Genomic DNA, 26,947 nt, shown 5'->3' on the forward strand with positions numbered 1-26,947 from the left:
GTGCATGCTTAGGACCCATGCAAGAAATGGGAATGAATTTCAAACACCGGGGCACCGTTGATTGCCGGCAAAACATTGAGATGCCTGGTTTTTAAATTCTAGTAAATCCAAAACTCGTCTGAAATTCATGAAACTTGGCATGCTATCATGGAGCGGCATCAACATGCTGTGGTACAAATTTTGTCCCATTAGTTTGGGGCAGGTTTGGGTATATGCTTCTCACAAACCGGAGCTTCTCACAACAAGCATGATTGTTTTCGGTAGGGAACGTCCCACCTTTGGGGACGAAACGATATCCATTGCCTTGATACGTCTCCAACATATCTATAATTTATGAAGTATTCATGCTATGATATTATCCATCTTAGATGTTTAATGGGCTTTACTAAGCACTTTTATATTATTTTTGGGACTAACCTATTGACCCAGAGACCAGTGCCAGTTCCTGTTTTTCCCTTGTTTCAGTGTTTTAAAGAAAAGGAATATCAAACGGAGTCAAAACGGAATGAAACCTTCTGGAGAAGTTATTTTTGGAAAGAAAGCAACCCGGGAGACTTGTAGTCCACGTCAAGAAAGCAACGAGAAAGGCACGAGGCAGGGGGCGCGCCCACCCCCCTAGGCTCGCCCTCCACCCTCGTGGGCCCCTCGTGGCTCCCCTGACGTATTTCTTCCGCCTATATATATCCATATACCCTAAAACGATCGGGGAACAGAATAGATCGGGAGTTCCGCCACCGCAAGCATCTGCAGCCACCAAAAACCAATCGGGACCTTGTTCCGGCACCCTGCCGGAGGGGGGATCCCTCACCGGTGTCCATCTTCATCATCCCGGCGCTCTCCATGACGAGGAGGGAGTAGTTCACCCTCGGGGCTGAGGGTATGTACCAGTAGCTATGTGTTTGATCTCTCCCTCTCTCTCTCTCTCTCTCTCGTGTTCTTGAGGTGATACGACCTTGATGTATCGCGAGCTTTGCTATTATAGTTGGATCTTATGTTGTTTCTCCCCCTCTACTCTCTTGTAATGGATTGAGTTTTCCCTTTGAAGTTGTCTTGTGGGATTGAGTCTTTAAGGATTTGAGAACACTTGATGTATGTCTTGCCGTGCGTATCTGTGGTGACAATGGGATATCACGTGATTCACTTGATGTATGTTTTGGTGATCAACTTGCGGGTTCCGCCCATGAACCTATGCATAGGGGTTGGCACACATTTTCGTCTTGACTCTCCGGTAGAAACTTTGGGGCTCTCTTTGAGGTTCTATGTGTTGGTTGAATAGATGAATCTGAGATTGTGTGATGCATATCTTATAATCATACCCACGGATACTTGAGGTGACATTGGAGTATCTAGGTGACATTAGGGTTTTGGTTGATGTTTGTCTGAAGGTGTTATTTTACTACGAACTCTAGGGCTGTTTGTGACACTTATAGGAATAGCCCAATGGATAGATCAGAAAGAATAACTTTGAGGTGGTTTCGTAGCCTACCATAATCTCTTCATTTGTTCTCCGCTATTAGTGACTTTGGAGTGACTCTTTGTTGCATGTTGAGGGATAGTTATATGATCCAATTATGTTATTATTGTTGAGAGAACTTGCACTAGTGAAAGTATGAACCCTAGGCCTTGTTTCCTAGCATTGCAATACCGTTTACGATCACTTTTATCATTAGTTACATCCGTTCGCTATCCTTGTTTCTATTTCTATTGCATTCTATCTCATCATTCCAAATCTGCCGAATCGCTCATGTTATGATCTTCTACATCCTAGGTCTCTGTGTTCCATCATCAAACAGGCTTTCGGCAGCAATTCCAGAAAAAAGGAATAGGTGTTTTAGCCAGGTCATCAAATCAGGGGGGATAGCTGTTTTTATATTTTCAGATTACAAAAACATATATATACCATCCATATTGCACTTGTATCACCATCTCTTCGCCGAACTAGTGCACCTATAAAATTTACCATTGTATTGGGTGTGTTGGGGACATAAGAGACTCTTTGTTATTTGGTTGCAGGGTTGTTTGAGAGAGACCATCTTCAACCTACGCCTCCCACGGATTGATAAACCTTAGGTCATCCACTTGAGGAAAATTTGCTACTGTCCTACAAACCTCTGCACTTGGAGGCCCAACAACGTCTAGAAGAAGAAGGTTGCGTAGTAAACATCAAGCTCTTTTCTGGCGCCGTTGCCGGGGAGGCTAGGTAAGCGGCACTCACACCCCGTCAACCAAGCTCTTTTCTGGCGCCGTTGCTGGGGAGGTGAGTGCTTGAATGTATATCTTTAGATCTTGCAATCGAATCTTTTTGTTTCTTGTTTTATCACTAGTTAAGTCTATAAAAGAAAACTACAAAAAAATGGAATTGAGTTTGTCTCATACGCTTCATCTTTTTAATATCTTTCGTGAGTATGATGGAAAGGAAAATTGTGCCAAAGTGTTAGAAGAAGAATGTATTAAAATGTTTGGCACTAAATCTTTGAATGATGAGCATGATTGCAATGTTGTTAGTATGAACACCTTGAATATTCATACTACTTAATGATGATTGCACTAGTTATGATGAAAATGTCTCCTATAAACATGTCAATTTTTGTGGAGTGCATTGGGTTTGCAAGTACACACCAAATAGGGAAGATAGATATTGCAAGAGGCATAAGCATTTAGAAACTAAATGGTTGCAAGAAAGGCTAGATGCGTGTGCTGAAAATTTAAACTTTCTTAGCCATACTTGTGAACTTTGCAATGAACGTGATCATTTCAGTACCCAATGCAAATTGTTTCATGATTGTATCCTGTCCAAAAATTGTGATGACTTGATTTCCCTTGCACATCATAATGAACTTACTTTGCTCTTGGGTTATGAAGAAATGAAACGTATAACTAAGCTTATTCCAGAATTTGCCCTTGATAGAGTTCTTCATTTTGATCTAGAGGAAATTTATATGTATTGCGTGGTGAATTAGATTGAAAATCCTTATATTGCCAACTACATAAAGAAAAGAAAATAAATAGAAGATGAAGAAAATACTAATGAAAGGGATGAGACTTCCCAATATCCTCCTATTATTTGTTATGATGAATCAGGTAACGAGGAGGAGCCTTCTATTCAACCAATCTCATTAATAAGGAGCTCCAAAAAGAGGATTGAACCCACACATGATGTGGTGAAGAAGAAGAAAATAAAAAGGAAGAAAGGTAAAAAGATATCTCTCCCAAATAATGTTGCTCCTATTAGTGTTGTGCCTCATGAAAATGAATCAAAAATAATTGTGGAAGATGATGCACTTGATGATGATCTCGTTATGCCTATTGTTTCTTGTGATGATTATGATTGGGAAGATAATGATACTTCTTATGATCTTGAAAATCTTTTTAGCACTTGCTTGGAAGAATATGATAATTGCTATGCTATTGGTGCCATCCATACTATTAATAATGAGAGTGATTATGCTTATGATATGAAAAGGCCCAAGCTTGGGGATGCTATGTTTAATGATGATGATGTTTTTGAGAATATATTTGCTGCAATTAATGTTTGTCCCAAGCTTGGGGATGCTACGTTTAATGAAGATGATATTTTTAGTCTCCCAAGTTTTGATATGCAAATTTATAATAATGATAGCATGCCTCCTACTTATGATGAGTATATTGATGAAAGTGGGTTTGGAAGAATGTCAACTTTAGGAAGTAGTGATCCCACAATATTGGAGGATGTTGAATCTTATTGTGATAATTATGAAAGTGGATTTGGAGTGGTCATGACTTTATTTAGTGATGTATCCACTATTTCGGAAGAGGTTTCAATCGATTATGATGAGAACAAAGTTGCTACTTATGATGATTATTGTGATGAAACTTATGCTATAAAAAGTAGTGACGACTATACTTAGAAAACTTGTCATGATTATGATTACCCTTTTTCTCAACATTACTCTTTTAATGTGGAAACAATTTATAGTATTCAAGTCTCTTATGAAACTCCCACTATTCCGAATGAAAAGAATTTTGCTTATGTTGAGAGTAGTAAAATTTCTATGCTTGTAGATCATGAAAAGAATGCATTAGGTGCTGGTTATATTGTTGAATTCATTCATGATGCTACTGAAAATTATTATGAGAGAGGATCATATGCTTCTACATATTGCAATAATATCAAGTTTCGTCTCTATGTGCTTAAAATCTTGAAGTTATGCTTGTTTTACCTTCCTATGCAAGTTGATTCTTGTTCCCATAAATTGTTTGATCACAAAATCCCTATGCATAGGAAGTGGGTTAGACTTAAATGTGCTAGTCATATTCTTCATGATGCTCTCTTTATATTTCAATTCTTATCTTTTATGCGAGCATCATTGAAATCATCATGCCTAGCTAGGGGCATTAATTGTTAGCGCTTGTTGGGAGGCAACCCAATTTTATTTTAGTTTCTTGCTTTTTGGTTCTGTTTAGGAATAAATAATCCATCTAGCTTCTGTTTATATGTGGTTTTATGTTTTAATTAGTGTTTGTTCCAAGTAGAACCTTTGGGAAGACTTGGGTGAAGTCTTTATGATCATGCTGTAAAAAATAGAAACTTTAGCGCTCACGAGATTAGCTTCAACTTTTTACTGGAGACTGCTATTTAGTTGATTATTTTTGAAGATGATTACTAGACAAATCCCTCAGGTCCAACAGTTTATTTTAGAATTTTTGGAGTTCCATAAGATTGCGTTAGTTACAGATTACTACAGACTGTTCTGTTTTTTGACAGATTCTGTTTTTCGTGTGTTGTTTGCTTATTTTGATGACTCTATGGCTAGTAAAATAGTTTATAAACCATAGAGAAGTTGGAATACAGTAGGTTTAACACCAATACAAATAAAGAATGAGTTCATTACAGTACCTTGAAGTGGTGTTTTCTTTTCTTTCGCTAACGGAGCTCACAAGATTTTCTGTTAAGTTTTGTGTTGTGAAGTTTTCAAGTTTTGGGTAAAGATTTGATGGACTATGGAATAAGGAGCGGCAAGAGCCTAAGCTTGGGGATGCCCAAGGCACCCCAAGGTAATATTCAGGATAACCAAGAGCCTAAGCTTGGAGATGCCCCAGAAGGCATCCCCTCTTTTGTCTTCGTTCATCGGTAACTTTACTTGGAGCTATATTTTTATTCACCACATGATATGTGTTTTGCTTGGAGCGTCGTTTTATTTTCTTTAGCTTTGCTTGATGTATGAATAAAATACCAAGATCTGAAATTCTTAAATGATAGAGAGTCTTCACATAGCTACATAATTATTTAACTACTCATTAATCTTCACTTATATCTTTTTGGAGTAGTTTGTCATTTACTCGTGTGCTTCATTTATATCCTATGAGTAAATAGTTGAATGATTTGAATGTAATAAATTATATATGTTTCATATGCCTTTCCCATGGGGAGTAATGCCTTCACATATAAGAAGTAGATGTGTAAATTTATTGAAGGTTATCAAACATTGTATTGGTCACTTGAACAATTCATGAAAGAATATTGAAGGAAGAGAGATTTCACATATAAATATACTATCTTGGACATCTTCTATGATTGTGATCCCCATTAATTATTTTCAAACTTGATCAAATTAGTTGAAGTTGGACAAGGAAGACAACATAATGAGTTATGCTTGGGTATATTTGTATAAGTTATATTGTTTTGGATCCTCTAACATGTGGTGCTTGCTATTTAGAATCCTTTGCTAGCCAAAATATCTGTACTAAGCGGGAATACTGCTTGTGCATCCAAAATCCTTGAACCAAGTTTCTTCCATGAGTGTCCACCTTATCTACCTATATGCGGTATTTACCTGCCGTCCCAAGTAAATTTGCATGTGCCAAACTCTAAACCTTCAAATAATAATCTGTTTTGTATGCCCGAATCGCTCATGTAGCGACTAGGGGCTAGCAGTATCTTCCATGCTAGGTGGGTTATTCTCACAATGAGTGGACTCCGCTCATCATTCACAAGAAAATGGCTGGTAACTGGGATGCCCAGTCCCATGATCAAAAGATCAAAATCAAATCAAAAATAATTGCAAACAAAACTCCCCCGGGATTGATGTTAGTTGGAGGCACCCATTGTTTCGGGCAAGCCATGGATTGATGATTGTTGGTGGAGGGGTAGTACAAATCTTTACCTTTCTGTTTGGGAACCGCCTATAATTTATGTAGTATGGAAGATATTGGGAACTCTTGGTCATTATGTTGACAATGAAAGCATACCTCTCAAAATTATTTTCATCTCTATTTTTGTTTCGAGCTCTGGCACCTCTGAAAATCCCTGCTTCCCTCTGCGAAGGGCCTATCTTTTACTTTTATGCAAGAGTCAGTAATATTCCTTCTCATTCCAACCTACTCTTTAGTTGGCAAGCATCATATGATGGAAAGATCTAAGCATATATGGCCATTCAAATATATTTGATCATGAATTATTACTGTTGACATTACCCTTGAGGTAAAAGGTTGGGAGGCGAAATATTAAGCCCCTATCTTTTTCTCTGTGTTCGATGAATACTATTTGTTCTAAAAATATGCTTTGAGTGGTAGCAATCATGGAAGACTAAATGATAGTTGAGTATGTGGAGTTTGCTAAATCAAATCTCTGACATAGACTCTTCCTGAAAATAAGATGAATTGTAATTGTTTGATGACTAATAACACGGTTTGTTAGTTTTCAAGAAAGTTTATGATCTATACTTTAACATGTGAATAGTTTGTTACTTGATCATGCAAAGTTCTATGAGTTGAGCTACTGTTATGACATATAATGATGCTAGAAAAGGTGATTGAAATTATCATTGATCAAACTTATGCACTTGCTAGCATTCACACTTCATAAATTATTTCTTTTATCATTTACCTACTCGAGGACGAGCAGGAATTAAGCTTGGGGATGCTGATACGTCTCCAACGTATCTATAATTTATGAAGTATTCATGTCATTATATTATCCATCTTAGATGTTTAATGGGATTTACTAAGCACTTTTATATTATTTTTGGGACTAACCTATTGACCCAGAGCCCAGTGCCAGTTCCTGTTTTTTCCCTTGTTTCAGTGTTTCGAAGAAAAGGAATATCAAATGGAGTAGAAACGGAATGAAACCTTCTGGAGAAGTTATTTTTGGAAAGAAAGCAACCCGGGAGATTTGGAGTCCACGTCAAGAAAGCAACGAGGAAGGCACGAGGCAGGGGGGCGCGCCCACACCCCCTGGGTGCGCCCTCCACCCTCGTGGGCCCCTCGTGGCTCCCCTGACGTATTTCTTCCGACTATATATATCCATATACCCTAAAACGATCGGGGAACATAATAGATCAGGAGTTCCGCCGCCGCAAGCCTCTGTAGCCACCAAAAACCAATCGGGACCCTGTTCCGGCACCCTACCGGAGCGGGGATCCCTCACCGGTGTCCATCTTCATCATCCCGGCGCTCTCCATGACAAGGAGGGAGTAGTTCACCCTCGGGGCTGAGGGTATGTACCATTAGCTATGTGTTTGATCTCTCTCTCTCTCTCTCTCGTGTTCTTGAGGTGATACGATCTTGATGTATCGCGAGCTTTGCTATTATAGTTGGATCTTATGATGTTTCTCCCCCTCTACTCTCTTGTAATGGACTGAGTTTTCCCTTTGAAGTTTTCTTGTCGGATTGAGTTTTTAAGGATTTGAGAACACTTGATGTATGTCTTGCCGTGTGTATCTGTGGTGACAATGGGATATCACGTGATTCACTTGATGTATGTTTGGGTGATCAACTTGTGGGTTCCGCCCTTGAACCTATGCATAGGGGTTGGCACACGTTTTCGTCTTGACTCTCCGGTAGAAACTTTGGGGCTCTCTTTGAGGTTCTATGTGTTGGTTGAATAGATGAATCTGAGATTGTGTGATGCATATCGTATAATCATACCCACGGATACTTGAGGTGACATTGGAGTATCTAGGTGACATTAGGGTTTTGGTTGATGTGTGTCTTAAGGTGTTATTTTACTACGAACTCTAGGGCTGTTTGTGACACTTATAGGAATAGCCCAATGGATTGATCGGAAAGAATAACTTTGAGGTGGTTTCGTACCCTACCATAATCTCTTCGTTTGTTCTCCGCTATTAGTGACTTTGGAGTGACTCTTTGTTGCATGTTGAGGGATAGTTATATGATCCAATTATGTTATTATTGTTGAGAGAACTTGCACTAGTGAAAGTATGAACCCTAGGCCTTGTTTCCTAGCATTGCAATACCGTTTACGCTCACTTTTATCATTAGTTACCTTGCTGTTTTTATATTTTCAGATTACAAAAACCTATATCTACCATCCATATTGCACTTGTATCACCATCTCTTCGCCGAACTAGTGCACCTATACAATTTACCATTGTATTGGGTGTGTTGGGGACACAAGAGACTCTTTGTTATTTGGTTGCAGGGTTGTTTGAGAGAGACCATCTTCAACCTATGCCTCCCACGGATTGATAAACCTTAGGTCATCCACTTGAGGGAAATTTGCTACTGTCCTACAAACCTCTGCACTTGGAGGCCCAACAACGTCTACAAGAAGAAGGTTGCGTAGTAGACATCAAGCTCTTTTCTGGCACCGTTGCCGGGGAGGCTAGGTAAGTGGCACTCACACCCCGTCAACCAAGCTCTTTTCTGGCGCCGTTGCCGGGGAGGTGAGTGCTTGAAGGTATATCTTTAGATCTTGCAATCGAATCTTTTTGTTTCTTGTTTTATCACTAGTTTAGTCTATAAAAGAAAACTACAAAAAAATGGAATTGAGTTTGTCTCATACGCTTCATGTTTTTAATATCTTTCGTGAGTATGATGGAAAGGAAAATTGTGCCAAAGTGTTAGAAGAAGAATGTATTAAAATGTTTGGCACTAAATCTTTGAATGATGAGCATGATTGCAATGTTGTTAGTATGAACTCCTTGAATATCCATAGTACTAATGATGATTGCACTAGTTATGATGAAAATGTCTCCTATAAACATATCAATTTTTGTGGAGTGCATTGGGTTTGCAAGTACACACCAAATAGGGAAGATAGATATTGCAAGAGGCATAAGCATTTAGAAACTAAATGGTTGCAAGAAAGGCTAGATGCGTGTGCTGAAAATTTAAACTTTCTTAGCCATACTTGTGAACTTTGCAATGAACGTGATCATTTCAGTACCCAATGCAAATTGTTTCATGATTGTATCGTGTCCAAAAATTGTGATGACTTGATTTCCCTTGCACATCATAATGAACTTAGTGTGCTCTTGGGTTATGAAGAAATGAAACGTATAACTAAGGTTATTCCAGAATTTGCCCTTGATAGAGTTCTTCATTTTGATCTAGAAGAAATTAATATGTATTGCGCGGTGAATTGCATTGAAAATCCTTATATTGCCAACTACATAAAGAATAGAAAACAAATAGAAGATGAAGAGAATACTAATGAAAGGGAAGAGACTTCCCAATATCCTCCTATTATTTCTTATGATGAATCAGGTAACGAGGAGGAGCCGTCTATTCAACCAATCTCATTAATAAGGAGCTCCAAAAAGAGGATTGAACCCACACATGATGTGGTGAAGAAGAAGAAAAGAAAAAGGAAGAAAGGTAAAAAGATATCTCTCCCAAATAATGTTGCTCCTATTATTGTTGTGCCTCATGAAAATGAATCAAAAATAATTGTGGAAGATGATGCACTTGATGATGATCTCGTTATGCCTATTGTTTGTTGTGATGATTATGATTGGGAAGATAATGATACTTCTTATGATCTTGAAAATCTTTTTAGCACTTGCTTGGAAGAATATGATAATTGCTATACAATTGGTGCTATCCATACTATTAATGATGAGAGTGATTATGCTTATGATATGAAAAGGCCCAAGCTTGGGGATGCTATGTTTAATGAAGATGATGTTTTTGAGAATATATTTGCTGCAATTAATATTTGTCCCAAGCTTGGAGATGCTACGTTTAATGAAGATGATATTTTTAGTCTCCCAAGTTTTGATATGCAAATTTATAATAATGATAGCATGCCTCCTACTTATGATGATTATATTGATGAAAGTGGGTTTGGAAGAGTGTCAACTTTAGGAAGTAGTGATCCCACAATATTGGAGGATGTTGAATCTTATTGTGATAATTATGAAAGTGGATTTGGAGAGGTCATGACTTTATTTAGTGATGTATCCACTATTTCGGAAGAGGTTTCGATTGATTATGATGAGAACAAAGTTGCTACTTATGATGATTAGTGTGATGAAACTTATGCTATAAAAGTGGTGATGACTATACTTATAAAAGTGGTGATTACCCTTTTTCTGAACATTACTCTTCTAATGTGGAAACAATTTATAGTATTCAAGTCTCTTACGAAACTCCCACTATTGTGAATGAAAAGAATTTTGCTTATGTGGAGAGTAGTAAAATTTCTATGCTTGTAGATCATGAAAAGAATGCTTTAGGTGCTGGTTATATTGTTGAATTCATTCATGATGCTACGGAAAATTATTATGAGAGAGGATCATATGCTTCTACATATTGCAATAATATCAAGTTTCCTCTCTATGTGCTTAAAATCTTGAAGTTATGCTTCTACAAACCGGAGCTTCTCACAACAAGCATGATGGTTTTCGGTAGGGAACGTCCCACCTTTGGGGACGAAATGATATCCATTGCCTGTTATTGCTTTCAATTTTTTTTCTCGTGTCAACATAGAACAACAGGAGTGTTGTGTGAATTTTTGTGATTTTTTGGGGTTCGTTTGGACATTTCAATGCATTAACTGAGTTTTCAATGCATTTATATGCATAATTCAAATTTGAACTACATGCACATGCTCCACTGCATATAAATTGGTTGAAAAATAAAATATGCGTCCTTGGGTGCATGATTAGGTCCCATGCAGGAAATCGGAATGAATTTCAAACACTAGGGCACCGTTGACTGCCGGCAAAACATTGAGATGCCTGGTTTTTAAATTATAGTAAATCCAAAACTCATCTGAAATTCATGAAACTTGGCATGCTATCATGGAGCGGCATCAACATGCCGTGGTACAAATTTTGTCCCTTTTGGGGCAGGTTTGGGTATATGCTTCTCACAAACCGGAGCTTCTCACAACAAGCATGATGGTTTTGGGTAGGGAACGTCCCATCTCTAAGGACGAAACGATATCCATTGCCTCTTATTGCTTTCAAAATTTTTTCTCCTGTCAACATAGAACAACAGGAGTGTTGTGTGAATTTTTGTGATTTTTCGGGGTTTGTTTGGACATTTTTATGCATTATTTGAGTTTTCAATGCATTTATGTGCATAATTAAAATTTGAACTACATGCACATGCTCCAGTGCATATAAATTGGTTGAAAAATAAAATATGTGTCCTTGGGTGCATGCTGAATTCCCATGCAAGAAATGGGAATGAATTTCAAACACCGTGGCACCGTTGATTGCCTGCAACACATTGTGATGCCTGGTTTTTTAATTCTAGTAAATCCAAAACTCGTCTGAAATTCATGAAACTTAGCATGCTATCATGGAGCGGCATCAACATGCCGTGGTACAAATTTTTCCCCATTAATCTGGGGCAGGTTTGGGTATATGCTTCTCACAAACCGGAGCTTCTCACAACATGGATGATGGTTTTTGATAGGGAACGTCCCACCTTTAGGGACGAAACGATATCCATTGCCTCTTATTGCTTTCAAATTTTTTTCTCAGGTCAACATAGAACAATAGGAGTGTTGTGTGAATTTTTGTGATTTTCTGGGGTTCGTTTGGACATTTTTATGCATTAACTGAGTTTTTAATGCATTTATGTGCATAATTAAAATTTGAACTACATGCACATGCTCCAGTCCATATAAATTGGTTGAAAAATAAAATATGTGTCCTTGGGTGCATGCTTAGGTCCCATGCAAGAAATGGGAATGAGTTTCAAACACCAGGGCACCGTTGAGTGCCGGCAAAACGTTGAGATGCCTGTTTTTAAATTCTAGTAAATCCAAAACTCGTCTGAAATTCATGAAACTTGGCATGCTATCATGGAGCGGCATCAACATGCCGTGGTACAAATTTTGTCCCATTAATTTGGGGCAGGTTTGGGTATATGCTTCTCACAAACCGAAGCTTCTCAAAACAAGGATGATGGTTTTCGGTAGGGAACGTCCCGCCTTTGGGGACGAAACGATATCCATTGCCTCTTATTGCTTTCAATTTTTTTTCTCGTGTCAACATAGAACAACAGGAGGGTTGTGTGAATTTTTGTGATTTTACGGGGTTCATCTGGACATTTTTATGCATTAACTGAGTAGTCAATGCATTTATGTGCATAATTCAAATTTCAACTACATGCACATGCTCGAGTGCATATAAATTGGTTGAAAAATCAAATATGTGTCCTTGGGTGCATGCTTAGGTCCCATGCAAGAAATGGGAATGAATTTCAAACACCGGGGCACCGTTGATTGCCGGCAAAATGTTGAGATGCCTGGTTTATAAATTCTAGTAAATCCAAAACTCGTCTGAAATTCATGAAACTTGCCATGCTATCATGGAGCGGCATCAACATGCTGTGGTACAAATTTTTTCCCATTAATTTGGGGCAGGTTTGGGTATATGCTTCTCACAAACTGGAGCTTCTCACAACAAGCATGATGGTTTTCGGTAGGGAACGCCCCACCTTTGGGGACGAAACGATATCTATTGCCTCTTATTGCTTTCAATTTTTTTTGTCATGTCAACATAGAACAACAGGAGTGTTGTGTGAATTTTTGTGATTTTTCGGGGTTCGTTTGGACATTTTTATGCATTAACTGAGTTTTCAATGCATTTATGTGCATAATTCAAATTTGAACTACATGCACATGCTCCAGTCCATATAAATTGGTTGAAAAAAAAATATGTGTCCTTGGGTGCATGCTTAGGTTCCATGCAAGAAATGGGAATGAATTTCAAACACGAGGGCACCGTTGAGTGCCGGCAAAACATTGAGATGCCTGGTTTTTAAATTCTAGTAAAACCAAAACTCGTCTGAAATTCATGAAACTTGGCATGCTATCATGGAGCGGCATCAACATGTCGTGGTACAAATTTTGTCCCATTAATTTGGGGCAGGTTTGGGTATATGCTTCTCAAAAACTGGAGCTTCTCACAACAAGCATGATGGTTTTCGGTAGGGAACGTCCCACCTTTGGGGACGAAATGATATCCATTGCCTCTTATTGCTTTCAATTTTTTTTCTCGTGTCAACATAGAACAACAGGAGTGTTGTGTGAATTTTTGTTATTTTTTTGGGTTCGTTTGGACATTTTTATGCATTAACCGAGTTTTCAATGCATTTATGTGCATAATTCAAATTTGAACTACATGCACATGTTCCTGTGCATATAAATTGGTTGAAAAATCAAATATGCGTCCTTGGGTGCATGATTAGGTCCCATGCAGGAAACCGGAATGAATTTCAAACACTAGGGCACCGTTGACTGCCGGTAAAACATTGAGATGCCTGGTTTTTAAATTCTAGTAAATCCAAAACTTGTCTGAAATTCATGAAACTTGGCATGCTATCATGGAGCGGCATCAACATGCCGTGGTACAAATTTTGTCCCATTTGGGGCAGGTTTGGGTATATGCTTCTCACAAACCGGAGCTTCTCACAACAAGCATGATGGTTTTGGGTAGGGAACGTCCCATCTCTAGGGACGAAATGATATCCATTGCCTCTTATTGCTTTCAAATTTTTTTCTCGTGTCAACATAGAACAACAGGAGTGTTGTGTGAATTTTTGTGATTTTTCGGGGTTCGTTTGGACATTTTTATGCATTAACAAAGTTTTCAATGCATTTATGTGCATAATTCAAATTTCAACTACATGCACATGCTCCAGTGCATATAAATTGGTTGAAAAATAAAATATGTGTCCTTGGGTGCATGCTGAATTCCCATGCAAGAAATGGGAATGAATTTCAAACACCGTGGCACGGTTGATTGCCTGCAAAACATTGTGATGCCTGGTTTTTAAATTCTAGTAAATCCAAAACTCGTCTGAATTTCATGAAACTTGGCATGCTATCATGGAGCGGCATCAACATGCCGTGGTACAAATTTTTCCCCATTAATCTGGGGTAGGTTTGGGTATATGCTTCTCACAAACCGGAGCTTCTCACAACAAGGATGATGGTTTTCGATAGGGAACGTCCCACCTTTAGGGACGAAATGATATACATTGCCTCTTATTGCTTTCAATTTTTTTATCGTGTCAACATAGAACAACAGGAGTGTTGTGTGAATTTTTGTGATTTTTCGGGGTTCGTTTAGATATTTTTATGCATTAACTGAGTTTTCAATGCATTTATGTGCATAATTCAAATTTGAACTACATGCACATGCTCTAGTGCATATAAATTGGTTGAAAAATAAAATATGTGTCCATGGGTGCATGCTTAGGTCTCATGCAAGAAATGGGAATGAATTTCAAACACCGGGGCACCGTTGATTGTTGGCAAAACATTGAGATGCCTAGTTTTTAAATTCTAGTAAATCCAAAACTCGTCTGAAATTCATGAAACTTGGCATGCTATCAATGAGCGCCATCAACATGCCGTGGTACAAATTTTGTCCCATTAATTTGGGGCAGGTTTGGGTATATGCTTCTCACAAACCGGAGCTTCTCAAAACAAGGATGATGGTTTTCGGTAGGGAACGTCCCGCCTTTGGGGACGAAACGATATCCATTGCCTCTTATTGCTTTCAAAATTTTTTCTCGTGTCAACATAGAACAACATGAGGGTTGTGTGAATTTTTGTGATTTTTCAAACACTAGGGCACCGTTGAGTGCCGGAAAAACATTGAGATGCCCGGTTTTTAAATTCTAGTAAATCCAAAACTCGTCTGAAATTCATGAAACTTGGCATGCTATCATGGAGCGGCATCAACATGCCGTGGTACAAATTTTGTCGCATTTGGGGCAGGTTTGGGTATATGCTTCTCACAAACTGGAGCTTCTCAAAACAAGGATGATGGTTTTCGGTAGGGAACGTCCCGCCTTTGGGGACGAAACGATATCCATTGCCTCTTATTGCTTTCAAATTTTTTTCTCGTGTCAACATAGAACAACAGGAGTGTTGTGCGAATTTTTGTGATTTTACGGGGTTCATTTGGACATTTTTATGCATTAACTGAGTATTCAATGCATTGATGTGCAAAATTAAAATTTGAACTACATGCACATGCTCCAGTGCATATAAATTGGTTGAAAAATCAAATATGTGTCCTTGGGTGCATGCTTAGGACCCATGCAAGATATGGGAATGAATTTCAAACACCGGAGCACCGTTGATTGCCGGCAAAACATTGAGATGCCTGGTTTATAAATTCTTGTAAATCCAAAACTCATCTGAAATTCATGAAACTTGGCATGCTATCATGGAGCGGCATCAACATGTCGCGGTAAAAATTTTTTCCCATTAATTTGGGGCAGGTTTGGATATATGCTTCTCACAAACCGGAGCTTCTCACAACAAGGATGATGGTTTTCGGTAGGGAACGTCCCACCTTTGGGGATGAAACAATATCCATTGCCTCTTATTGCTTTCAATTTTTTTTCTCGTGTCAACATAGAACAACAAGAGTGTTGTGTGAATTTTTGTGATTTTACGGGGTTCGTTTGGACATTTTTATGCATTAACTGAGTATTCAATGCAATTATGTGCATAATTCAAATTTCAACTACATGCACATGCTCCAGTGCATATAAATTGGTTGAAAAATCAAATATGTGTCCTTGGGTGCATGCTTAGGTCCCATGCAAGAAATGGGAATGAATTACAAACACCGGCAAAACATTGAGATGCCCGGTTTATAAATTCTAGTAAATCCAAAACTCGTCTGAAATTCATGAAACTTGCCATGCTATCATGGAGCGGCATCAACATGCCGTGGTACAAATTTTTTCCCATTAATTTGGGGCAGGTTTGGGTATATGCTTCTCACAAACCGGAGCTTCTCACAACAAGGATGATGGTTTTCGGTAGGGAACGTCCCACCTTTGGGGACGAAACGATATCCATTGCCTCTTATTGCTTTCAATTTTTTTTCTCGTGTCAACATAGAACATCAAGAGTGTTATGTGAATTTTTGTGATTTTTCGGGGTTCGTTTAGATATTTTTATGCATTAACTGAGTTTTCAATGCATTTATGTGCATAATTCAAATTTGAACGACATGCACATGCTCTAGTCCATATAAATTGGTTGAAAAATAAAATATGTGTCCTTGGGTGCATGCTTAGGTCCCATGCAAGAAATGGGCATGAATTTCAAACACCGGGGCACCGTTGATTGCCGGCGAAACATTGAGATGCCTGGTTTATAAATTCTAGTAAATCCAAAACTCGTCTGAAATTCATGAAACTTGGCATGCTATCATGGGGCGGCATCAACATGTCGTGGTACAAATTTTGTCCCATTAATTTGGGGCAGGTTTGGGTATATGTTTCTCACAAACCGGAGCTTCTCACAACAAGCATGATGGTTTTTGGTAGGGAACGTCCCACCTTTGGGGACGAAATGATATCCATTGCCTCTTATTGCTTTTAAATTTTTTTCTCGTGTCAACATAGAACAATAGGAGTGTTGTGTGAATTTTTGTGATTTTTCGGGGTTCGTTTAGACATTTTTATGCATTAACTGATTTTTCAATGCATTTATGTGCATAATTCAAATTTGAACTACATGCACATGCTCCAGTCCATACAAATTGGTTGAAAAATAAATCATGTGTCCTTGGGTGCATGCTTAGGTCCCATGCAAGAAATGGGAATGAATTTCTAACACCAGGGCACCGTTGAGTGCCGGAAAAACATTGAGATGCCCGGTTTTTAAATTCTAGTAAATCCAAAACTCGTCTGAAATTCATGAAACTTGGCATGCTATCATGGAGCGGCATCAACATGCCGTGGTACAAATTTTGTCGCATTTGGGGCAGGTTTGGGTATATGCTTCTCACAAACTGGAGCTTCTCAAAACAAGGATGATAGTTTTCGGTAGGGAACGTCCCGCCTTTGGGGACGAAACGATATCCATTGCCTCTTATTGCTTTCAAATTTTTTTCTCGTGTCAACATAGAACAACAGGAGTGTTGTGCGAATTTTTGTGATTTTACGGGGTTCATTTGGACATTTTTATGCATTAACTGAGTATTCAATGCATTTATGTGCAAAATTAAAATTTGAACTACATGCACATGCTCCAGTGCATATAAATTGGTTGAAAAATCAAATATGTGTCCTTGGGTGCATGCTTAGGACCCATGCAAGATATGGGAATGAATTTCAAACACCGGAGCACCGTTGATTGCCGGCAAAACATTGAGATGCCTGGTTTATAAATTCTTGTAAATCCAAAACTCATCTGAAATTCATGAAACTTGGCATGCTATCATGGAGCGGCATCAACATGTCGCGGTACAAATTTTTTCCCATTAATTTGGGGCAGGTTTGGATATATGCTTCTCACAAACCGGAGCTTCTCACAACAAGGATGATGGTTTTCGGTAGGGAACGTCCCACCTTTGGGGACGAAACAATATCCATTGCCTCTTATTGCTTTCAATTTTTTTTTCTCGTGTCAACATAGAACAACAAGAGTGTTGTGTGAATTTTTGTGATTTTACGGGGTTCGTTTGGACATTTTTATGCATTAACTGAGTATTCAATGCATTTATGTGCATAATTCAAATTTCAACTACATGCACATGCTCCACTGCATATAAATTGGTTGAAAAATCAAATATGTGTCCTTGGGTGCATGCTTAGGTCCCATGCAAGAAATGGGAATGAATTACAAACACCGGGGCACCATTGATTGCCGGCAAAACATTGAGATGCCTGGTTTACAAATTCTAGTAAATCCAAAACTCGTCTGAAATTCATGAAACTTGCCATGCTATCATGGAGCGGCATCAACATGCCGTGGTACAAATTTTTTCCCATTAATTTGGGGCAGGTTTGGGTATATGCTTCTCACAAACCGGAACTTCTCACAACAAGGATGATGGTTTTCGGTAGGGAACGTCCCACCTTTGGGGACGAAACGATATCCATTGCCTCTTATTGCTTTCAAATATTTTCTCGTGTCAACATAGAACAACAGGAGTGTTGTGTGAATTTTTGTGATTTTTTGGGGTTCGTTTGGACTTTTTTCTGCATTAACTGAGTTTTCAATGCATTTATGTGCATAATTCAAATTTGAACTACATGCACATGCTCCAGTGCATATAAATTGGTTGAAAAATAAAATATGTGTCCTTGGGTGCATGCTGAATTCCCATGCAAGAAATGGGAATGAATTTCAAACACCGTGGCACGGTTGATTGCCTGCAAAACATTGTGATGCCTGGTTTTTAAATTCTAGTAAATCCAAAACTCGTCTGAAATTCATGAAACTTGGCATGCTATCATGGAGCGGCATCAACATGCCGTGGTACAAATTTTTCCCCATTAATCTGGGGTAGGTTTGGGTATATGCTTCTCACAAACCGGAGCTTCTCACAACAAGGATGATGGTTTTCGATACGGAACGTCCCACCTTTAGGGACGAAATGATATACATTGCCTCTTATTGCTTTCAAGTTTTTTATCGTGTCAACATAGAACAATAGGAGTGTTGTGTGAATTTTTGTGATTTTTCGGTGTTCGTTTAGATATTTTTATGCATTAACTGAGTTTTCAATGCATTTATGTGCATAATTCAAATTTGAACTACATGCACATGCTCTAGTGCATATAAATTGGTTGAAAAATAAAATATGTGTCCATGGGTGCATGCTTAGGTCTCATGCAAGAAATGGGAATGAATTTCAAACACCGGGGCACCGTTGATTGTTGGCAAAACATTGAGATGCCTAGTTTTTAAATTCTAGTAAATCCAAAACTCGTCTGAAATTCATGAAACTTGGCATGGTATCAATGAGCGCCATCAACATGCCGTGGTACAAATTTTGTCCCATTAATTTGGGGCAGGTTTGGGTATATGCTTCTCACAAACCGGAGCTTCTCAAAACAAGGATGATGGTTTTCGGTAGGGAACGTCCCGCCTTTGGGGACGAAACGATATCCATTGCCTCTTATTGCTTTCAAATTTTTTTCTCGTGTCAACATAGAACAACATGAGGGTTGTGTGAATTTTTGTGATTTTTCAAACACTAGGGCACCGTTGAGTGCCGGAAAAACATTGAGATGCCCGGTTTCTAAATTCTAGTAAATCCAAAACTCGTCTGAAATTCATGAAACTTGGCATGCTATCATGGAGCGGCATCAATATGCCGTGGTACAAATTTTGTCGCATTTGGGGCAGGTTTGGGTATATGCTTCTCACAAACTGGAGCTTCTCAAAACAAGGATGATGGTTTTCGGTAGGGAACGTCCCGCCTTTGGGGACGAAACGATATCCATTGCCTCTTATTGTTTTCAAATTTTTTTCTCGTGTCAACATAGAACAACAGGAGTGTTGTGCGAATTTTTGTGATTTTACGGGGTTCATTTGGACATTTTTATGCATTAACTGAGTACTCAATGCATTTATGTGCAAAATTAAAATTTGAACTACATGCACATGCTCCAGTGCATATAAATTGGTTGAAAAATCAAATATGTGTCCTTGGGTGCATGCTTAGGACCCATGCAAGATATGGGAATAAATTTCAAACACCGGAGCACCGTTGATTGCCGGCAAAACATTGAGATGCCTGGTTTATAAATTCTTGTAAATCCAAAACTCATCTGAAATTCATGAAACTTGGCATGCTATCATGGAGCGGCATCAACATGTCGCGGTACAAATTTTTTCCCATTAATTTGGGGCAGGTTTGGATATATGCTTCTCACAAACCGGAGCTTCTCACAACAAGGATGATGGTTTTCGGTAGGGAACGTCCCACCTTTGGGGACGAAACAATATCCATTGCCTCTTATTGCTTTCAATTTTTTTTTTCTCGTGTCAACATAGAACAACAAGAGTGTTGTGTGAATTTTTGTGATTTTACGGGGTTCGTTTGGACATTTTTATGCATTAACTGAGTATTCAATGCATTTATGTGCATAATTCAAATTTCAACTACATGCACATGCTCCAGTGCATATAAATTGGTTGAAAAATCAAATATGTGTCCTTGGGTGCATGCTTAGGTCCCATGCAAGAAATGGGAATGAATTACAAACACCGGGGCACCATTGATTGCCGGCAAAACATTGAGATGCCTGGTTTATAAATTTTAGTAAATCCAAAACTCGTCTGAAATTCATGAAACTTGCCATGCTATCATGGAGCGGCATCAACATGCCGTGGTACAAATTTTTTCCCATTAATTTGGGGCAGGTTTGGGTATATGCTTCTCACAAACCGGAGCTTCTCACAACAAGGATGATGGTTTTCGGTAGGGAACGTCCCACCTTTGGGGACGAAACGATATCCATTGCCTCTTATTGCTTTCAAATTTTTTCTCGTGTCAACATAGAACATCAAGAGTGTTATGTGAATTTTTGTGATTTTTCGGGGTTCGTTTAGATATTTTTATGCATTGACTGAGTTTTCAATGCATTTATGTGCATAATTCAAATTTGAACGACATGCACATGCTCTAGTCCATATAAATTGGTTGAAAAATAAAATATGTGTCCTTGGGTGCATGCTTAGGTCCCATGCAAGAAATGGGAATGAATTTCAAACACCGGGGCACCGTTGATTGCCGGCGAAACATTGAGATGCCTGGTTTATAAATTCTAGTAAATCCAAAACTCGTCTGAAATTCATGAAACTTGGCATGCTATCATGGGGCGGCATCAACATGTCGTGGTACAAATTTTGTCGCATTAATTTGGGGCAGGTTTGGGTATATGTTTCTCACAAACCGGAGCTTCTCACAACAAGCATGATGGTTTTTTGGTAGGGAACGTCCCACCTTTGGGGACGAAACGATATCCATTGCCTCTTATTGCTTTCAAATTTTTTTCTCGTGTCAACATAGAACAATAGGAGTGTTGTGTGAATTTTTGTGATTTTTCGGGGTTCGTTTAGACATTTTTATGCATTAACTGATTTTTCAATGCATTTATGTGCATAATTCAAATTTGAACTACATGCACATGCTCCAGTCCATATAAATTGGTTGAAAAATAAATCATGTGTCCTTGGGTGCATGCTTAGGTCCCATGCAAGAAATGGGAATGAATTTCTAACACCAGGGCACCGTTGAGTGCCGGAAAAACATTGAGATGCCCGGTTTTTAAATTCTAGTAAATCCAAAACTCGTCTGAAATTCATGAAACTTGGCATGCTATCATGGAGCGGCATCAACATGCCGTGGTACAAATTTTGTCGCATTTGGGGCAGGTTTGGGTATATGCTTCTCACAAACTGGAGCTTCTCAAAACAAGGATGATGGTTTTCGGTAAGGAACGTCCCGCCTTTGGGGACGAAACGATATCCATTGCCTCTTATTGCTTTCAAATTTTTTTCTCGTGTCAACATAGAACAACAGGAGTGTTGTGCGAATTTTTGTGATTTTACGGGGTTCATTTGGACATTTTTATGCATTAACTGAGTATTCAATGCATTTTATGTGCAAAATTAAAATTTGAACTACATGCACATGCTCCAGTGCATATAAATTGGTTGAAAAATCAAATATGTGTCCTTGGGTGCATGCTTAGGACCCATGCAAGATATGGGAATGAATTACAAACACCGGAGCACCGTTGATTGCCGGCAAAACATTGAGATGCCTGGTTTATAAATTCTTGTAAATCCAAAACTCATCTGAAATTCATGAAACTTGGCATGCTATCATGGAGCGGCATCAACATGTCGCGGTACAAATTTTTTCCCATTAATTTGGGGCAGGTTTGGATATATGCTTCTCACAAACCGGAGCTTCTCACAACAAGGATGATGGTTTTCGGTAGGGAACGTCCCACCTTTGGGGACGAAACAATATCCATTGCCTCTTATTGCTTTCAATTTTTTTTCTCGTGTCAACATAGAACAACAAGAGTGTTGTGTGATTTTTTGTGATTTTTCGGGGTTCGTTTAGACATTTTTATGCATTCACTGAGTTTTCAATGCATTTATGTGCATAATTCAAATTCGAACTACATGCACATGCTCTAGTCCATATAAATTGGTTGAAAAATAAAATATGTGTCCTTGGGTGCATGCTTAGGTCCCATGGAAGAAATGGGAATTAATTTCAAACACCGGGGCACCGTTGATTGCCGGCGAAACATTGAGATGCCTGGTTTATAAATTCTAGTAAATCCAAAACTCGTCTGAAATTCATGAAACTTGGCATGCTATCATGGGGCGGCATCAACATGCCGTGGTACAAATTTTGTCCCATTAATTTGGGGCAGGTTTGGGTATATGCTTCTCACAAACTGGAGCTTCTCACAACAAGCATGATGGTTTTCAGTAGGGAACGTCCCACATTTGGGGACGAAATGATATCCATTGCCTCTTATTGCTTTCAAATTTTTTCTCGTGTCAACATAGAACAACAGGAGTGTTGTGTGAATTTTTGTGATTTTTTGGGGTTCGTTTTGACATTTTTATGCATTAACTGAGTTTTCAATGCATTTTTGTGCATAATTCAAATTTGAACTACATGCACATGCTCTAGTGCATATAAATTGGTTGAAAAATAAAATATGTGTCCTCGGGTGCATGCGTAGGTACCATGCAAGAAATGGGAATGAATTTCAAACACCGGGGCACCGTTGAGTGCTGGCAAAACATTGAGATGCCTGGTTTTTAAATTCTAGTAAATCCAAAATTCGTCTGCAATTCATGAAACTTGGCATGCTATCGTGGAGCGGCATCAACATGTCATGGTACAAATTTTGTCCCATTTGGGTCAGGTTTGGGTATATGCTTCTCACAAACCGGAGGTTCTCACAACAAGCATGATGGTTTTCGGTAGGGAACGTCCCACCTTTGGGGACGAAACGATATACATTGCCTCTTATTGCTTTCAATTTTTTTATCGTGTCAACATAGAACAACAGGAGTCTTGTGTGAATTTTTGTGATTTTTCGGGGTTCGTTTGGACATTTTTATGCATTAACTGAGTTTTCAATGCATTTATGTGCATAATTCAAATTTGAACTACATGCACATGCTCTAGTGCAAATAAATTGGTTGAAAAATAAAATATGTTTCCATGGGTGCATGCTTAGGTCCCATGCAAGAAATGGGAATTAATTTCAAACACCGGGGCACTGTTGATTGCCGGAAAAACATTGAGATGCCTGGTTTTTAAATTCTAGTAAATCCAAAACTCGTCTGAAATTCATGAAACTTGGCATGCTATCATGGAGCAGCATCAACATGTCGTGGTACAAATTTTGTCCCATTAATTTGGGGCAGGTTTGGGTATATGCTTCTCACAAACCGGAGCTTCTCACAACAAGCATGATGGTTTTCAGTAGAGAACGTCCCACCTTGGGGACGAAACGATATCCATTGGCTCTTATTGCTTTCAACTTTTTTTCTCGTGCCAACATAGAACAACAGGAGTGTTGTGTGATTTTTTTTGATTTTTCGGGGTTTGTTTAGACATTTTTATGCATTAACTGAGTTTTCAATGCATTTATGTGCATCATTCAAATTTGAACTACATGCACATGCTCCAGTGCATATAAATTGCTTAAAAAATCAAATATGCGTCCTTGGGTGCATGCTTAGGTCCCATGCAAGAAACATGAATGAATTTCAAACACCAGGGCACCGTTGAGTGCCCGCAAATCATTGAGATGCTTGGTTTTTAAATTCTAGTAAATCCAAAACTCGTCTGAAATTCATGAAACTTGGCATGCTATCATGGAGCGGCATCAACATGCCGTGGTACAAATTTTGTCCCATTTGGGGCAGGTTTGGGTGTATGCTTCTCACAAACCGGAGCTTCTCACAACAAGGATGATGGTTTTCGGTAGGGAACGTCCCGCCTTTGGGGACAAAACGATATCCATTGCCTCTTATTGCTTTCAAATTTTTTTCTCGTGTCAACATAGAACAACAGGAGTGTTGTGTGAATTTTTGTGATTTTTGGGGTTCGTTTGGACATTTTTATGCATTAACTGAGTTTTCAATGCATTTTTGTCCATAATTCAAATTTGAACTACATGCACATGCTCCAGTGCATATAAATTGGTTGAAAAATAAAATATGTGTCCTTGGGTGCATGCTTAGGTCCCATGCAAGAAATGGGAATGAATTTCAAACTCCAGGGCACCGTTGAGTGCCGGCAAAACATTGAGATGCCTGGTTTTTAAATTCTAGTAAATCCAAAACTCGTCTGAAATTCATGAAACTTGGCATGCTATCATGGAGCGGCATCAACATGCCGTGGTACAAATTTTGTCCCATTTGGGGCAGGTTTGGGTATATGCTTCTCACAAACCGGAGCTTCTCTCAACAAGGAAGATGGTTTTCGGTAGGGAACGTCCCGCCTTTGGGGACGAAACGATATCCATTGCCTCTTATTGCTTTCAAATTTTTTTCTCGTGTCAACATAGAACAACAGGAGTGTTGTGTGAAGTTTTGTTTTTTTTGTGGTTCGTTTGGACATTTTAATGCATTACTGAGTATTCAATGCATTTATGTGCATAATTCAAATTTTAACTACATGCACATGCTCCAGTGCATATAAATTGGTTGAAAAATCAAATATGTGTCCTTGGGTGCGTGCTTAGGTCCCATGCAAGAAATGGGAATGAATTTCGAACATCGGGGCACCGTTGATTGCCGGCAAAACATTGAGATGTCTGGTTTATAAATTCTAGTAGATCCAAAACTCGTCTGATATTCATGAAACTTGGCATGCTATCATGGAGCGGCATCAACATGTCGTGGTACAAATTTTTTCCCATTAATTTGGGGCAGGTTTGGGTATATGCTTCTCACAAGCTGGAGCTTCTCACAACAAGGATGATGGTTTTTGGTAGGGAACGTCCCACCTTTGGGGACGAAATGATTTCCATTGCCTCTTATTGCTTTCAATTTTTTTTCTCGTGTCAACATAGAACAACAGGAGTGTTGTGTGAATTTTTGTGATTTTTCGGGGTTCGTTTAGGCATTTTTATGCGTTAACTGAGTTTTCAATGCATTTATGAGCATAATTCAAATTATAACTACATGCACATGCTCCAGTCCATATAAATTGGTTGAAAAATAAAATATGTGTCCTTGGGTGCATGCTTAGGTCCCATGCAAGAAATGGGAATGAATTTCAAACACCAGGGCACCGTTGAGTGCCGGCAAGTCATTGAGATGCCTGGTTTTTAAATTCTAGTAAATCCAAAACTCGTCTGAACTTCTTGAAACTTGGCATGCTATCATGGAGCGGCATCAACATGCCATGGTACAAATTTTGTCCCATTTGGGGCAGGTTTGGGTATATGCTTCTCACAAGCCGGAGCTTCTCACAACGAGGATGATGGTTTTCGGTAGGGAACGTCATGCCTTTGGGGACGAAACGATATCCATTGCCTCTTATTGCTTTCAAATTTTTTTTCTCGTGTCAACATAGAATAACAGGAGTGTTGTGTGTATTTTTTTGATTTTACGGGGTTCGTTTGGACATTTTTATGCATTAACTGAGTATTCAATGCAGGCGCACCCATGGCACGCCCAGTCCAACTGTCAAGAAACATAAACCCATTATGCGGCACGGCACCGTTCTGGAGGGATGGCTCGATGGCCCATGCAAAATACACACGACGCCAGATACCGTGGCAACCCACAGCCTTAGAGCTTGTTGGTTACTCTGGCAGGTGGCCAAGAGCGGCGAGGACATCCTCATCAAGGACGCCCCAGAACAGCACCCTCCAGAAAACGACGACACGAGAGTATTGATGGTCTTCGAGACATACGCTTCAAAAAACAAGCGCAAAAGAGCACTTCGTGACCTCGCCGAAGTCTGCCAAATAGCTGCAATAAACCCTTGGAACGACACGGCTATAACATTTAATGCCAGTGACGAGCCAAAGTACAGGACAGTCTGAGTGCCAGCCGCATTAGTCCTCAGTCCCATCATGGACGGGTTTCGACTTACCAAGGTCCTCATGGATGGCGGCAGCGGACTAAACCTCATTTACGAGGACACACTCCACAAAATGGAAATATACAGGAGATGTATCAAGCAAAGTAGCACAACCTTCCGAGGAATCATTCCCAGTCGAGAGGCGCGATACGCGGGAATCACACTTGACGTGGTATTCGGCACGCCGGAGAATTATCGGTCCGAAGAAATCACTTTCCAAGTGGCCCCTTTCAGCAGCGGATACCACGCCCTGTTGGGGCGGGACGCTTTCACACGCTTCCAAGCTATACCTCATTACGGGTATATGAAGCTCAAAATGCCCAGACCGAACGGTATAATCACTCTTGTCAGTGATCCGGACATAGCACTCCGCGCTGAAAACAAAACAGCATCCCTCGCCCTTAAGGCATTATCCAAAGCCCTCACGGCCGAAGAACTAACCGCACTACGCTCCACGGTGGACAGGGACGATGTGATCCTCGACAAATGCCCCAAATCCACCTCCTTCAAACCAGCAGAAGAAATAGTCAAATTCCAGGTCCACCCAACGGACCCCAAGAAGACCACATCTATCGGAGCGCAACTGAACCTAACAGTTGACGCCGCACTACGAGAATTTCTGCGCGAAAACTGGGATATATTCGCCTGGCACCCTTCAGATATGCCAGGGATCCCACGCAAGCTGGCCGAACATAGCCTCAATATATTAAAGGGATTTAAACCGGTCAAGCAAACACTGCGGCGCTGTTCCGAACCCAAGCGACAAGCCATGGGGGAGGAGCTGGCCAAGCTTATCGAGACCGGATTCATCAGAGAAATAAACATCCGGACTAGCTAGCAAACCTGGTGACGGTACC

The sequence above is a fragment of the Triticum aestivum genome, chromosome 5D (genome assembly GCF_018294505.1).
Source record: "Triticum aestivum cultivar Chinese Spring chromosome 5D, IWGSC CS RefSeq v2.1, whole genome shotgun sequence".
Taxonomy (NCBI): Eukaryota; Viridiplantae; Streptophyta; class Magnoliopsida; order Poales; family Poaceae; genus Triticum; species Triticum aestivum.